General features: G+C 46.1%; 1 protein-coding gene across 9 annotated transcripts in view; it reads left to right on the forward strand.

Annotated features, from left to right (window-relative positions):
• Nucleotides 1–15,002, forward strand: part of LOC137425091 (uncharacterized) — an 891,893-nt gene that overhangs the window by 55,028 nt on the left and 821,863 nt on the right. Inside the window, exon 1 of one of the 9 annotated variants that reach the window (XM_078773315.1) lies at nucleotides 5,190–5,383. The exons of the other annotated variants lie outside the window; for them this stretch is intronic. The gene's annotated coding sequence lies outside the window, so the exon portion shown is untranslated. Of the gene's footprint in view, nucleotides 1–5,189; nucleotides 5,384–15,002 lie in introns of those variants that run through there. 9 annotated transcript variants of the gene reach the window in all.

The following is a 15,002-nucleotide window of genomic DNA, read 5'->3' on the forward strand; positions in this document are numbered from 1 at the left end:
GGATGGTCGGGTGGGGGGCTTGGTTGATGGGGGACGGCCCCGTCGTGGAGGAAGGGCCAACCGTGGAGGTTGGTCGAGGTCCAAATGGGCCGGCTTGAGGCGGTCCACGGAGATGCAGTCTGGCTTGCCGCCGATGTCGATGATGAACGACTTGTCGTCCCTCTTCAGGACCCGGTAAGGTCCATCGTACGGCGGCCGGAGCGGTCCCCAGTGTGCGTCGTGCCGGATAAAAACGAACTCCGCAGTGCGAAGTGCTGGGGGGACGTGGGGTTGGGGGCAGCCGTGGTGGGACGTGGGCACGGGGGCAAATCTCCTGGCGGCCTCCTGGAGGACCGAGCGCTGGCGAGCCGCGGACCAGGGGCCGGTGGCATCAGGGATGAATTCGCCCGGCACGCGCAGTGGCTGGCCATAGACCAGCTCGGCGGTGGAAGCCTGGAGGTCCTCTTTAGGGGCCGTTCGGAGGCCCAATAGGACCCACGGGAGCCTGTCGGCCCAACCGTCGTCCTGGAGGCTGGCCTTGAGAGCGGCTTTCATCGAGCGGTGGAACCGCTCACACAAGCCGTTGGCTTGGGGGTGGTAGGCCGTGGTGCGGTGTAGCTTGACCCCCAAGGCCTGGGCGACCGCGCCCCAAAGCTCGGAGGCGAATTGCGGGCCTCTGTCGGAGGCGATGTCTGAGGGGGCGCCGAAACGGGCAATCCAGGTGCCAATGAAGGCCTGCGCCACGTCGGTGGATGTCGTTGATGCCAGCGGGATGGCCTCCGGCCACCTGGTGGTCCTGTCCACCATCGTGAGGAGGTGGGTGAAGCCCCGCGACGAGGGAAGGGGTCTCACCAGGTCCACATTGACGTGGTCGAAGCACCGCGCGGGCACGTCGAATGGTGCCAACGGGGCCTGGGTGTGCCGGTGGACCTTCGCGCATTGGCAGGCGACACAGGCGTTGGCCCAGTCGCGGACATCCTTACGGAGCCTGTGCCAGACGAACTTTGCTGCCACGAGCTTCTGCAACGCCTTCCGGCCCGGGTGGGAAAGGCCGTGGAGGGCATCAAAAATGTGCCGCTGCCATCCGGTGGGCACGATGGGGCAAGGTTGGCCCAGGGAAACGTCGCACAGGAGAACTGTGCCTGTGACCTCAAAGGGGACATCGGCCAACCGCAGGCCTGTGTCGGCTGTCCGGAGGGCTTGCACCGTGGGGTCGGCGGTCTGGTCGGCCACCATGCGGGCGAAGTCCACACCCAGGTGGACGGCATTCGCGCCGGACCGGGAGAGGCAATCGGCCACAGCGTTGTCCTTGCCCGTGACGTGCCGGATGTCCGTCGTAAATTCGGACACGGCGGAGAGGTGACGCTGCTGGCGGGCCGACCACGGCTCCATGACCTTGGCCATGGCGAAGACCAGGGGTTTGTGGTCCACAAACGCCATGAACGGGCAGCCCTCCAAAAGATGGCGGAAGTGGCGAACAGCCAGGTAAAGGCTGAGGAGCTCGCGGTCGAAAGTGCTATACTTGCGCTTGTTAGGGCGAAGCTGCTGGCTGAAGAAGGCCAGCGGTTGCCAAGCCCCGTTCACCCACTGTTCATGCACGGTGCCCACCGCGTAGTCGGAAGTGTCCGTGGTGAGGGCGATGGGTGCGTCGAGTGCCGGGTGCGCCAGCATGGTCGCGTTGGCGAGGGCCAGCTTAGCGCCCGTGAACGCCGCATCCATCTCTGTGGTCCAGGCGACGTCGTGCTTGGCCGGCTTGCCCCAGAGGGCTTCGTACAGGGGGCGCATGAGTTGGGCGGCGCGAGGCACGAACCGGTGGTAGGAATTTACCATCCCAAAAAATTCCTGCAGGGCCTTGATGGAGCGGGGGCGCGGGAAACTTGTGACTGCCTCCACCTTGGTAGGCAGCGGGACGGCCCCGCGCTTCGTGATGCGGTGCCCCAGGAGGTCGACGGCCGTTACGCCAAACTGGCATTTCGCCGGGTTGATGATGAGGCCGTGCTGGCCGAGGCACTCAAAAAGCGTGCGCAGGTGGATGAGGTGCTCCGCCCGGGAAGTGCTGGCGACGAGAATGTCGTCCAAGTAGACGAAAAGGAAGGTGAGGTCACGCAGCACGCTGTGCATCAGCCGCTGGAAGGCCTGGGCCGCGTTCTTAAGGCCGAACGGCATGCGAAGGAACTCGAAGAGGCCAAAAGGTGTAATTACCACCGTCTTCGTCACGTCGGCCGGCCGGACGGGTACCTGGTGGTAGCCCCGAATGAGGTCGACCTTGGAAAAGATCACCCGCCCCGCCAAACGGGCGGAAAAGTCCTGTATGTGTGGTATCGGGTACCGGTCGGGGGTGGTCGCGTCATTGAGGCGGCGGTTATCGCCGCATGGTCGCCATCCGCCACCCGGTTTGGGCACGATGTGCAGGGGTGAGGCCCACGCGCTATTCGAGCGCCTCACAATGCCCAATCGCTCCAGCGCATTGAATTCCGCCTTCGCCACGGCGAGTTTGGCCGGGTCGAGGCGGCGAGCCCTGACGTAGACCGGTGGATCTGTGGTCGGGATGTGGTGTTCGACGCCGGGCTTGACGGCGACGGCCGAAAACGTCAGCTGCGTGAGGGCGGGAAACTCGGCGAGTAGGCGGGTGAAATCGTCCACGGCCGGGAGGGCGCAGGCTAGCTTGGTCAGAGCGGAGCCGCTCAATGAGCAAGCGAGCGAGCTGAAGGTCTCCGCATTCATGAGCCGACACTGTTTGACGTCGACCAAAAGCCCATGCACGCAAAGAAAATCTGCACCCAGCAAGGCCATGGGTACATTCGCCGTGATGAAGTCCCACCTGAAGTGCTGGCCCCCGAAGCAGAATGCGACGCTGCGCGAACCGAAGGTGCGGATGGAGGAGCCGTTTGCGGTGACCAAGGCGGGGCCGCACAGCGCGGCCTGTTTGTCCTGCACCGAGGCGGGTATCACGCTCAGCTGAGCGCCGGTGTCGCACAAAAAACGCCGCCCGGACGTTGTGTCCGTGATAAACAGAAGGCTGCCTGAATGGCCGACGCTCATGGCAGGCAGCGAGCGCCAGCCTGGTCGTTTCCCGACCTGCCGAAAGTGCATGGTGGGCGGCACGGTCTGGCCTTCTGCCCGAACCTGGCGTGGTAATAGCACATGGTCCGCTCTGGTGGCGGCTCCGGCAGTCGCGTCGGGTTCGGTCGACGGGGCGTTGCGGCGGCTGCTGCCGCCAGTGGCGCTGACTCGGCCGGTGGTGGCGCCGGTCGTGGCGCGGGCATTGCCTCGGTCAGCCCAGGATTCCAGGCGGCCGCTCCGACGTGTCGCCTGGCCGAGAAAAAATTATCGGCCTCCTTGGCCAGGGCGCGAGGGTCCGTGATGGGCGAGTTAGCCAAAGCTAACCGTACCTGCCCGGGTAGCCGCCAGAGGAACAGCTCGCGGAAGAGGAAGTCCGGGCTGTGGTCACCGAGAAGAGCAAGCATGTGGTCCATGCGTTCGGATGGACGGGCCTCGCCCAGCTACGGGAGGTCGAGTAGTTGTCGCGCGTGTTCGGTCTCCGTGAGTCCAAACGCACCGAGGAGTAGGCCTTTGAGCGCGCCGTATTTGTTGGCGTTCGGCGGGTTCTGTAGGAAGCTCAGGACCCGGGCAGCGGTGGAGGCTTTTTTGCGCGGAGACCACATGGTGGTAGCGCGTCGTGTCCTCTGTAATGTTCCGCAGGGCGAATTGAGAATCCGCCTGGGCGAACCAGACGGCCTCGTGCGATTCCCAAAAGCCCGGGAGCTTCAAAGCTACAGATTACTCCGTCGTCATGTTCTTGAACAGGGGTCACCAATTGTGGGAGCTATGCTCGCACGATAAAGCCGGACAAAATGGACGACACCAGGAACGAAGTTTCACTGAGCTATTTATTTTAGCTCAACTCGAAAGAACTCAAAAGCACTGAATCAGCCCATCGAACGGGCGGCAATTTATAAGTAAAGTTCAACACACAAAAGCCACGCCTCTCAGGCGGGGCGTGGTATGCAAATAGGTAAGCCAAGTGTTCGCCCGGGAAAGGCAAGTCTGGACACGCCCGGGCGAGTTCGGACAAGTGACCGCTCGCCGGTTGCGTCATTGGCCGGTGCAAGGTAATTGTGTCATGCTTCCGGTAACCGCTACAATGTAAATAAAAACTTAAAGTTCATATTATTTTTTGTGATATTTTAGAAAGTTCATATTATTTTTGGAGATTTACATTTTTTTATGTGATGTAAATAAAAACTTAAAGTTCATATTATTTTTTGTGATATTTTATAAAGTACATATTATTTTTGGAGATTTACATTTTTTTATGTGATGTAAATAAAAACTTAAAGTTCATATTATTTTTTGTGATATTTTATAAAGTACATATTATTTTTGGAGATTTACATTTTTTATCTGATGTAAATAAAAACTTAAAGTTCATATTATTTTTTGTGATATTTTATAAAGATCATATTATTTTTGGAGATTTACATTTTTTTATGTGATGTAAATAAAAACTTAAAGTTCATATTATTTTTTGTGATATTTTATAAAGTTCATATTATTTTTGGAGATTTACATTTTTTTACGAGATGTAAATAAAAACTTAAAGTTCATATTATTTTTTGTGACAATAAATAGACTTATTGAGACTTAATCAAGAAATTCGCATGCTCTAAATATTTTTCCCACACTTATGATGTACTACGTCAAGGTTACGTGATAGCGAAATTTTCATGTCAGATTCCGATTCGTGGGCACCAAATTAGTTAGAAACAGTTGAAAATAAGTCAGAACCAATTTGGCTGTTGACCAGTGGTCCGTGGTCAGGAAAATAGATTTTTTTTTAAAGGTAAATCAATGTATCGTTCGTTCGTTCATGTGGTTGCCAACTTCAATCAAGATTGGTGCTTTAATGTATGATAAGTAATGGCAATAACTATATTGTTCATTGAGATTAAAGAAACAAATAATAAAAATCGACTTCAAACGGCCACTCGTTCTGAGACACCATAGCGTTACTTTTAGTGTACGCATCCGTGTACTTGTTGCCCCCCCAAAAAAACATGGCGGCCGGGTCTCCATGGTGGCATTCTGCACGCGGCATAGCGAGTACGCACTCTAGGCTATAATATAACTCTATGACTCAACCCCACCCTTGGCAGTGCCGCACGGCACTGAGTCACTGACCCTTGATATAACGGTACTTCCTGAAAAATGAATTCACTTTTTTTTTTCGGATTTGGACTACTACTGTCATTACCTGAACCAAGCTTACTATTTATTCGTGTATTTCGACTATTAATAACATGTGGTTCAAATTCGTCTCAAGCGTGAAAAACCACATCCGCTGGTACGAATAACGGGTTACGGGTAACGGATATCGTCTATCGAACGGCGCCAACGCTGCGAGGTAAGATTATGATTCTTGGTTTGTAACATTTAGATATCAATCTTGTTTTTAACGTTTGTTTAATGTTTATTCCACTTTAACGCATACATTAACATGTTCGTAGATGGGAGTAGTTTTGCATTGGTTATAAAAGGAAGAAACACACTGCGAAACTTCTGTATGTAATCCTTCACCAGGACCACCCAACACACCGCCACGACCAACCAACAGACCACCCAACACACCGCCCCGACCACCCAACACACCGCCCCGACCACCCAACACACCGCCCCGACCACCCAACACACCGCCACGACCACCCAACACACCGCCACGACCACCCAACACACCGCCACGACCACTCCACACACGACTACTCCACACACGACTACTCCACACACCACCACTCCACACACTGCCATGAGCACCCAACACACTGCCATGAGCAACCAACACACCGCCACCACCACTCCACACACCACCACTCCACACACGACCACGCCACACATGACTACTCCACACACCACCACTCCACACACGTCTACTCCGCACACCACCACTCCACGCACGACTACTCCACACACCACCACTCCACACACGACTACTCCACACACCACCACTCCACACACCACCACTCCACACACGACTACTCCACACACGACTACTCCACACACCATCACTCCACACATGACTACTCCACACACCACCACTCCACACACTGCCATGAGCACCCAACACACCGCCACGACCACCCAACATACCGCCACGACCACTCCACACACCACCACGCTACACACGACTACTCCACACACCACCACTCCACACACAACTCTACACACCACCACTCCACACACTGCCATGAGCACTTCACACTCCGCCACCACGATCATTCCACACACCACCATCACTCAACCACCCCCCCCCCCCTCCTCACCCCACCACTACAACTACATTCACCTCCTCCACTGACATGCACCCCTTCTCCCACCACTATCACTCGTCCCCCCACTCCCTCTCATGGAAGAGTGGTGGACCTGGTAAAACAGCAACATACTGATAGTTCGACAATAGTTTGTCACAATTAAGCGAATTAACAAACAGAATAGAGAATAGGAAGGTCGTTAACACGGTGGGATTATACTTCCTCCAACAGATGATTCCACAAATGGGAAAAATGAAGAACAAAAGAGTGGAGGTATACATTAAGCCTGCATTGTTGGCGTTTAACCTTGAGGGGGTTACTCGAAAACCATGTGCATCTTGGAGGAGCTGGGGAGGGCAAAGAGACTGAGAGCAAGAGAGAGAGGCCGACTTGAGGAGACCTGGAGGAAAGGTGGTTAAAAAAAGTAAAAAAAAGTAAAAGGAAATCGGAGCTTCCCAATCTGTTTGTGGTATGAAAGGAACAAGGCGTGTGCTTTACCTCATTGTGGAACACGCCAATGATGGCTGATGGTGAGGCCTATTCGATCAAGAGAATGAACTTCTCGTGGGTGACTGGAAATAGATAAATAGGTGTGTTTGACTCTTTTTCCTGATAAGGTGAGTGTAAGATTTTCCATGGTTGAAAGAAGTGTTCCATTGGTCATCAGCATCAAATAACTTCCATGTCGACAAAGAATGAAGCAGTTTCCTGCCTGCCTGCCTGCCTTGTGGTGCAGTGGGGTCCTGCACCATTCAATGTGGAAAAAGGAAGAGGGAGTTTTTCAGGAAGAGGGAGTTTTTCAGGAAGAGGGAGTTTTGCAGGCTATTGGAGAGGGATTTTTTATCTAAAAAGTTGTACATGTACACTACAGTATGTAAATAAATATATATATATATATATTTAAAAAAATAAAAATAATTATATATATATATATATATATATATATGTGTGTATATATATATATATTACATACATACATACATATATATATACATATACATACATATACATACATATATATACATATACATACATATACACAGGGTGTGCACAAAGTAGCGCATCATAGGCAAAACCTTTATTTGTAAGGTTGGCTACATCAGTCGTTCGAAATATGTCCCACCAATCTCAAAGCATGTTTGTAAACGGAAAAGCATGAAAAGGGGAGACTGACCTAACCTCTTATTTGAGAATTAGGGCAAATGACCATTGCTGAGATAGAGCAGCAGCAAGGCCATAATTGAGTGATCGGGTCAGAATCCAAAATGATGGTGAGAGATCAGGCTGTTTGAAAGGATGGAAGAGTGGACGTCTGCAGTGATGATAGATTTCACGACTTTGTTTGTAATTGGAAGTCAGCTTACCTGGGTACATTTACTTATTTTGGGCCCAGATGTTTATTACCCCACGCATGCGAAGTGAGAATCGGGGTTAAGCAATTAATTCACTTTGTCCGTCTGTCTGTCGACAAACGTCAGTTTATGATCGAGGAACAACTTGATTTCAATTGAATGTTGCATTTTGAACACGAATCGGAAAATGAACCTGCGGTTTAACAGTACTTTAACTTTGAATTCATCCCGCGATCGCATGTGCACAGAGAGGAGTGATACAATATTTTTTACTCTTTCTGCATGCCTGGTAGTCAAAGAAAATTGAAAATCATTCCAAACAAGAAACTTACTGTTTTAAGGACATTATAAAGGACACAAACAACAAACACAAATAACCAATGGAACTTGTTAAATTAGGTGGTGTGAAAGATGCTGCATCAGCAGTAAACTCCCAAAAAAAAATTTCAACGACCTTTATAATTGTTATTTTATTATAAGCTTGAACCTTGTAGAACATAAGTCGCCTCTTGCCACTTTCAAAGCCCTTTCGTTCAGCATTACTTTTTAAAATAAAATAATCCGCCATTTTCCATCATCTCGACCAATCAAATTTGCTGCTTGCAGACCCCGTCCCTGTCCTTTTTTTCCCTCAAAACTGCGTGGGGTAAGGTTTTTTGAAATGAACTCTCGAGTTATCATTTATATTATAAAGTGGATTGATAAAAGGAAGGAAAGTGAGGAAGTTATGGGAAGTGATGATAAGTGTCTCCAAACTCCACCCCCAACCCCTTCCCCCAGTACAGCAATACCCCGTTTTACGCCATTTCGACCTATGTCAAATCCGACTTTACGCCACTCTTCTAGAGTAAATTTCAGTTCAGCGAATGTCATTATGTACGACTTTACGTCACTCCTACATCATAATACGAGGACGTGAAAAAAATTAATTTATCTTAAAAATATATTTAAAATAAATAAAATAGTACATAAACATTAACAATAAAAGAAGCTAAAAAAACAATTTAAAATACAATAAAAAGCACATAAAAAATATTTAAAATGTACGTACAGTATACGTACGCGTAGCTGCTGGTTCTCATTCAAAACAAAGGTGACGCCATATGCATTTTGTCCTGTGTTGCGGTCGCGTGCTTGCTTTGCCTTTTGCTGTTATTTTTGTGATTATTCCTTTACTGTGTCTGTGTTAGCCATGGGTCCAAAGAAGGATAGTGCTAGTGTTTCCAAGCGTAATGTGGTTACGATGGAAGATAAGTTAAATCTGATTAAAAGGTATGAAAAAGGTGAAAAAGTATCGGTGATAGCGCATGCCTTAGGGCTGCCACGGTCGACGGTATCGACCATCATTCATGATAGGGAACGTATTCTCGCACACGTCACTGAAAAAGCGCCGTCGGTGAAGACTAACGAAGACTAAGGTGCATAACATAATTTTATTAATTTTATTTATTGTTCTTTACAAATTTGTTTATTAATTGTGTTCATTACTCATTAAAAAATGTGACCAAAATGTGTTTTTAGTGTTCTTTAAGGTTTAGCGATAGTTATATACTTTCGCGAGTTATTTACTCAAGTTTTACGGTGTTTGTCTTCATTTCAAGGCATTACGCCCGGTTTACGTCAAAAACCGAGTTATGTCACGGCTTATGGAACCAATTAATGACGTAGGCCAGGGTATTGCTGTACTTTGTTGGTACTAGCACCGGTACCCGCCTTATGGGCGGGGCTTCAATTGGGAGGCCCAAATGAAAAGGCAAAATATCAGAAATTGAAGGAATTTTTTATTTTAAACGATTTATATAAACATCTGTTAAATCATATCACACGCAAGTCATCAAAATCTAAACAGTACATGGCGCCCATTTTGAAAAAAGATTGAATTCTGCAAAACGGAAGTGGCCACTACACGTCTTTCTCAGTCGCATGTTTATGTGTGAAGAGCGCGCCGAATCTGTAACACGGAAGCGGACGCGACACCTTTTTCTCAGTCGTTTTGCACACGCTGCCATGTTACTTCGGAGCCGCATGTTTATATAGGAAGAGTTCGTCAGGAGTCAATCTACTCTCTCCTGGTATGTAGAATTTCAACAAAAGCCACATCACTGTTCATATCGGTAAATATTATTCCATCGTGTTTGGAAAAACTGGAAAATTGGAAAAGTTGGAAAAATTTTGGAAAAACAATATAGCCTATTTTACTCCAGGGGGTCCTAGGATTACCCACCCAAAATATCATTGCGATCAGTTCAGCCGTTTTTGCGGTACCTTCGAACGGACAGACAGACAGACAGACGGACATTTGGTGAATTATAGTAAGATAATGTTACATCAATGAGTGTCATTCTTCCTTTGTCCCATTTGCTGGCGTTCCTTGTTGCCCATTGAAGATTCCATGGGTGTTGTGCCCTTGTGTGCCAGTGCCCTTGCCAGATTCCAAATTCCTTTCCTAACGTGCAGTGACACTCTATCAGCGGTACAGCTACTCCTCAGTGATGATGCAGCCAGCAGGATGCATTTACAGTTAAATCCCAGGCCAACATGCATGGTTGAGATGGTTTTCAAGGTGGTTTTCTGTTGCATATTGTCCTTTGAAACCCACATGCATTGTAAAGGACATGTTGTACTTGTGCTGAAACATTTGGCCAGGACAGTTTAATCTGGTGCTCTGAAGAAGATACTTTAGGGTGTGAGTGTTTTCATTCCTTTTTTCCCCCATTCCTTTCAGGACAGAAACCTTGAAGCTCCTAGGCAATGAATAGCATAACCTTGATATCACTTCTTCGTTTTATCTCCTTGAAGCTGCTCTTTCATCATGGCAAAACACTTCAAGGATGTTTACCTTAGTGAGATAGAACTGAAATGAAATATATAAGTGAGGTCAAAAATTGGTTTTGCAAGCTTGGCAACCTTGTGAGAGGTAAATCGAGTTAACGTAGTAATGAAGTGTGGTAGTCTGTTAGAGTTAAAAAATTGCTAATAACTAAAGCCCTCACTTTAAAAGGTGTCATTGAGGACTACTTTTGAATGCCAGGTTGTTTTGGGATCTACTACTTTACGGCATTTTGTGAGCTGATGAACATATTTGTTTTGAGCTTACATTAAATGTTGTTTAATCACAAACATGATAGTTGAATAGATGAAGGGAAACTATACCCATATGCTTTGTAGATTTGCTGTCACAATAGTTGTAGTTTGTGTATATATATATATATATATATATATATATATATATATATATATATATATATATATATATATATATATTTTAGTCTTCTCGTATGGACGAAGTGGGTTTTTTTATGTTGAAGGCTCCAGTCATAGACTATATAGTCCTCATCGAGGCCAGGCCTTAAATAAAAGAAGAAAAGTATATGATGAAGTGTGTATGGTGTTTGTTTGCAAGAAAGAGAGATTGAAGCTAGCCTGGTAGCTATAGTTTGAGTGAGACACAAAGTAAGACGAGCAATCCTGACACGGAGAGTGTAAGATGGTTCCGGTCACCACTTTAACACTCCTAAGTCTGAACGGTTGGTCTACCCTGAGCGGTTGCTGTCTACAACCTACTACCTAAAAATCCGGTCCAATTGGATGGATGGTTTTTTAGAAGACACCATCTCCTTACTGGATGGCCTTTGTCACCGAAGGGAGCTCGTCCGCCATTTAACAGGTGTTGCTTTTAGTCCTGCAGGGTGTCACAGCCACCCTCCCCACCGACAAGCCAGTGAGGGTAGTCGGTTTAGACTACCCGACCATGCGGGTTGTTGGACAACTCAATTGAAGTTGTGAAAGTTTCATTCCCATGACTGTATCCTGGGCAAAGTTACATTGCTGAAGCAGCTCTTTTGAACAGATCAGGAATTTATCCATGGTACTGGCACGCATGTCCTTACTAATTTTGAAAAGTACCATAGGAAATGGTGCTTGTTCCGATAACTGTTCAATTTGGTAATCGCGTGAATTTTTTTTTTTTTGCGCTTTTGGTCCACAATTGAGGAACTGTCTCCTTACCATGCAGGCAAAAAGGAAGATATATAAAATAATCCACTGTTTCACAACAAATGGGACTTTCTGAGTCTTGTTTGCACTATTATTACTTCGATACAGTTTAAATAATATTTTCAAATAGCATCACGGTCACTAACACTCTTGCTCCCGGGAAGACGTTCCAAAACTTTAAAAGTGTTTCTATTTGGTTTTGAAGTTGCCCATTTACAGGGAAGGCGTGTTCAGTTCATGGTTGTGACCTTACCGTTCCAATGCTTTGCTAACATAGTGTTTATAAACGGAAAAGCATGAAAAGGGGAGACTGACCTAACCTCTTATTTGAGAATTAGGGCAAATGACCATTGCTGAGATAGAGCAGCAGCAAGGCCATAATTGAGTGATCGGGTCAGAATCCAAAATGATGGTGAGAGATCAGGCTGTTTGAAAGGATGGAAGAGTGGACGTCTGCAGTGATGATAGATTTCACGACTTTGTTTGTAATTGGAAGTCAGCTTACCTGGGTACATTTACTTATTTTGGGCCCAGATGTTTATTACCCCACGCATGCGAAGTGAGAATCGGGGTTAAGCAATTAATTCACTTTGTCCGTCTGTCTGTCGACAAACGTCAGTTTATGATCGAGGAACAACTTGATTTCAATTGAATGTTGCATTTTGAACACGAATCGGAAAATGAACCTGCGGTTTAACAGTACTTTAACTTTGAATTCATCCCGCGATCGCATGTGCACAGAGAGGAGTGATACAATATTTTTTACTCTTTCTGCATGCCTGGTAGTCAAAGAAAATTGAAAATCATTCCAAACAAGAAACTTACTGTTTTAAGGACATTATAAAGGACACAAACAACAAACACAAATAACCAATGGAACTTGTTAAATTAGGTGGTGTGAAAGATGCTGCATCAGCAGTAAACTCCCAAAAAAAAATTTCAACGACCTTTATAATTGTTATTTTATTATAAGCTTGAACCTTGTAGAACATAAGTCGCCTCTTGCCACTTTCAAAGCCCTTTCGTTCAGCATTACTTTTTAAAATAAAATAATCCGCCATTTTCCATCATCTCGACCAATCAAATTTGCTGCTTGCAGACCCCGTCCCTGTCCTTTTTTTCCCTCAAAACTGCGTGGGGTAAGGTTTTTTGAAATGAACTCTCGAGTTATCATTTATATTATAAAGTGGATTGATAAAAGGAAGGAAAGTGAGGAAGTTATGGGAAGTGATGATAAGTGTCTCCAAACTCCACCCCCAACCCCTTCCCCCAGTACAGCAATACCCCGTTTTACGCCATTTCGACCTATGTCAAATCCGACTTTACGCCACTCTTCTAGAGTAAATTTCAGTTCAGCGAATGTCATTATGTACGACTTTACGTCACTCCTACATCATAATACGAGGACGTGAAAAAAATTAATTTATCTTAAAAATATATTTAAAATAAATAAAATAGTACATAAACATTAACAATAAAAGAAGCTAAAAAAACAATTTAAAATACAATAAAAAGCACATAAAAAATATTTAAAATGTACGTACAGTATACGTACGCGTAGCTGCTGGTTCTCATTCAAAACAAAGGTGACGCCATATGCATTTTGTCCTGTGTTGCGGTCGCGTGCTTGCTTTGCCTTTTGCTGTTATTTTTGTGATTATTCCTTTACTGTGTCTGTGTTAGCCATGGGTCCAAAGAAGGATAGTGCTAGTGTTTCCAAGCGTAATGTGGTTACGATGGAAGATAAGTTAAATCTGATTAAAAGGTATGAAAAAGGTGAAAAAGTATCGGTGATAGCGCATGCCTTAGGGCTGCCACGGTCGACGGTATCGACCATCATTCATGATAGGGAACGTATTCTCGCACACGTCACTGAAAAAGCGCCGTCGGTGAAGACTAACGAAGACTAAGGTGCATAACATAATTTTATTAATTTTATTTATTGTTCTTTACAAATTTGTTTATTAATTGTGTTCATTACTCATTAAAAAATGTGACCAAAATGTGTTTTTAGTGTTCTTTAAGGTTTAGCGATAGTTATATACTTTCGCGAGTTATTTACTCAAGTTTTACGGTGTTTGTCTTCATTTCAAGGCATTACGCCCGGTTTACGTCAAAAACCGAGTTATGTCACGGCTTATGGAACCAATTAATGACGTAGGCCAGGGTATTGCTGTACTTTGTTGGTACTAGCACCGGTACCCGCCTTATGGGCGGGGCTTCAATTGGGAGGCCCAAATGAAAAGGCAAAATATCAGAAATTGAAGGAATTTTTTATTTTAAACGATTTATATAAACATCTGTTAAATCATATCACACGCAAGTCATCAAAATCTAAACAGTACATGGCGCCCATTTTGAAAAAAGATTGAATTCTGCAAAACGGAAGTGGCCACTACACGTCTTTCTCAGTCGCATGTTTATGTGTGAAGAGCGCGCCGAATCTGTAACACGGAAGCGGACGCGACACCTTTTTCTCAGTCGTTTTGCACACGCTGCCATGTTACTTCGGAGCCGCATGTTTATATAGGAAGAGTTCGTCAGGAGTCAATCTACTCTCTCCTGGTATGTAGAATTTCAACAAAAGCCACATCACTGTTCATATCGGTAAATATTATTCCATCGTGTTTGGAAAAACTGGAAAATTGGAAAAGTTGGAAAAATTTTGGAAAAACAATATAGCCTATTTTACTCCAGGGGGTCCTAGGATTACCCACCCAAAATATCATTGCGATCAGTTCAGCCGTTTTTGCGGTACCTTCGAACGGACAGACAGACAGACAGACGGACATTTGGTGAATTATAGTAAGATAATGTTACATCAATGAGTGTCATTCTTCCTTTGTCCCATTTGCTGGCGTTCCTTGTTGCCCATTGAAGATTCCATGGGTGTTGTGCCCTTGTGTGCCAGTGCCCTTGCCAGATTCCAAATTCCTTTCCTAACGTGCAGTGACACTCTATCAGCGGTACAGCTACTCCTCAGTGATGATGCAGCCAGCAGGATGCATTTACAGTTAAATCCCAGGCCAACATGCATGGTTGAGATGGTTTTCAAGGTGGTTTTCTGTTGCATATTGTCCTTTGAAACCCACATGCATTGTAAAGGACATGTTGTACTTGTGCTGAAACATTTGGCCAGGACAGTTTAATCTGGTGCTCTGAAGAAGATACTTTAGGGTGTGAGTGTTTTCATTCCTTTTTTCCCCCATTCCTTTCAGGACAGAAACCTTGAAGCTCCTAGGCAATGAATAGCATAACCTTGATATCACTTCTTCGTTTTATCTCCTTGAAGCTGCTCTTTCATCATGGCAAAACACTTCAAGGATGTTTACCTTAGTGAGATAGAACTGAAATGAAATATATAAGTGAG

The sequence above is a fragment of the Myxine glutinosa genome, chromosome 1, assembly GCF_964187855.1.
Source record: "Myxine glutinosa chromosome 1, kmMyxGlut1.1, whole genome shotgun sequence".
Classification (NCBI taxonomy): domain Eukaryota; kingdom Metazoa; phylum Chordata; class Myxini; order Myxiniformes; family Myxinidae; genus Myxine; species Myxine glutinosa.